We start from the raw sequence: 2,434 nt of genomic DNA on the forward strand, positions 1-2,434 counted from the left end.
TGAGGGCCATGAGGTGGCTGGACAGATCAAAGGGCTTACCACCAATGACTGAGCTCCATCCCCAGGATCCACGTGCCGGGAGAGAAGTGAGGGTTGTAAATTGTCCGCTGCCCCGTGCTCCTACACAACTGCATCCTCTCTGCACACACATACATTAAATAATAAATATGCAATTGAAAAATTAGCCGGCCGGTGGTGGTGTACACCTTTAATCACAGCATTTGGGAGGCAGAGGCAGGTGGATCTCACTGAGTGAGAGGCCAGCCTGGTCTCCAAAGCAAGTTCCAGGACAGCCAGGACTGTTACATAGAGAAACCCTGTCTCAAAACAAACAAACAAAAAGCAACAACAACAACTACAAAATTAAAGAGAAAGAGACTTCTTTGAATTATACTGAAGAAAGATACAAGGACCAGTGATATGTCTTAGCAAGTAAAAGTGACTCTCTCTCTCTCTCTCTCTCTCTCTCTCTCTCTCTCTCTCTCTCTCACACACACACACACACACACACACACACTCACACACACACAAAATCAATAATAACACAAACAGCATATAGAAGGAAATCCCATATCAAATTTATTTTCTTTTCCCCCTAGCTTTTAGGAGCTTTCTTTTTCTTCCACCTGTTTTTCCTCTTTGCAAAGGTGTCTGCAGATGAGTTCAGGACCATTCTGTGGTGGCTCCAACCCACTCAGTGGCCTGAGCTGCAGGAGCTGCAGACCAGTACTCTGTGACTGGCTGGGCACTCCAGTCTTCAGTGGGAAACTTCTGGATGGATACAGAGAGCACCTCCACACCCTCAGACCAGTCTGTCACCTCTGGGTGAACAAGAGTGACCTCAGGAGATGGTGCGGTCCGTTCGCCCTGAAATTCCTCCTTGGTCACAACCTTCTCCACAGCAGCCTGCTCTTCCTTCTCAATCTCCTCTGAGCCTTTATAAAAAGATTAGGCATAACCTCCCATGGACTATCACAGGAGATAGAGCCACACATGTGGAGTACTTCCTGGGCCAGCATCCACCGCTTCAGATGCACTGAGTGAGCTCCCTTGTTGCTCAGGATGGTAGTGTCTGCTTCAGAGAGGAGAGAGTCTATGTTACACAAAGCAATGGTGGATAGGTTGGCCCCAGACGCTTCTATGAGGGGTTGGTGGTCAGCTCTGGGATCAGTGACCACTAGAATCCGTGGCTCCCTGAAGGCCGCTTGGATCTGGTTAGTTAAGGTCCCTAGTGTGAAGCAGCCAGCGATTAGACTGGCTCCAGCGGCAACAGCGAGCTTAAGCACAGCTCACAGGCCAGTGTTCCTCAATGGCAGCAATAGCCTGAGCTGCAAGCAACAGCTTCTCCAAGGTCCTCTTCAGAGTTGCCACCCCTTTTCCAGTTCTAGATGTACTGCTTCATCTGAAAGCCAAGGTTAGTGTCACCTAGCTGAGTTCCAGGGGCAAAGAATTTGTCGTCATCCTTCTTTATCTTCAAGACATCAAGGGCTTCAGACATTGTGTAAGTTTCTCTTTAAATTATGACAGGAATCAAGAACAATGCCCTAAATACAATTTCTGTAGGGGAAAAAAACGTCAGGAGAAGAAGCACTCTACTGTGAGGCCCTATGTCAAACGTGAGCTTGATCCGGTGGTTAAAGCTACAGTCCCAGTGGTAAAGGAAGTTGATAATAAGCATTACTGCTATGGTATAATGGAGATAAAACCTTTACCGTTGTGTCTTCCAGCCCTGTGGCCTTTTATCTCCGTTTCTCTGTCAATATAAAATGGTTCTTAAAAAAATAGTTTACTTATAAGAAACTGAATAACTACCAAAAGAAAACGTATAACAATTAATAGTCCATGAAGACTCTCAAGATCATTACTAATTAAATTACTACAATTAAATCTTGATTAGAAGCTTCTGCACCTTGGATTTTTCGAAGTAAAAGACTGACCTCACCATGTGTTGATGTAGACACGGAGTAACTGGACTCTTGCGTTTCTGACAGAATTCCAGTGACTACTCTGAATATCAAAGTGTCAAGCTTTTGAAAAGGCAACATGTGTCCATGATATGGTTCATTTAGCAGACGTCTAGGCTCTGGCTTGAGAATAATGAAAGCATACTCTTATAAAAATATTCCCAGTAGCTTTATTCATAACCCAGAGAATGGAAATATAGTTAGGTTGATTCATGATCAAGTTCATGTGTGAAGAAAATCTTTGGGCTGGAGACATGGCTCACCCCAGTTCAACCAATCACCCACACGGGTTGACTCACAACTGCCAAGAACTCCAGCTCCAGGGCATCCGGTGTTCTCAGACACCCGCATGTGTATGCTAAACCAAACTCATGTAGACAAACGTGAACAGAAGTATAAATAAATCTTTTTCAGAAGTTGTCTTAGCCATACAATGTAGCCTTCTCATCACAAAGTAGAATTTGCTAGTA

The 2,434-nt window shown here is 44.7% G+C and overlaps 1 pseudogene; it reads right to left on the bottom strand.

Annotated features, from left to right (window-relative positions):
- Positions 1-663: 663 nt before the first annotated feature.
- On the bottom strand, positions 664-1,498 carry LOC130870082 (40S ribosomal protein SA-like; annotated as a pseudogene).
- Between the last annotated feature and the right edge of the window lie 936 nt (positions 1,499-2,434).

Source organism: Chionomys nivalis, chromosome 2 (genome assembly GCF_950005125.1).
Source record: "Chionomys nivalis chromosome 2, mChiNiv1.1, whole genome shotgun sequence".
Taxonomy (NCBI): Eukaryota; Metazoa; Chordata; class Mammalia; order Rodentia; family Cricetidae; genus Chionomys; species Chionomys nivalis.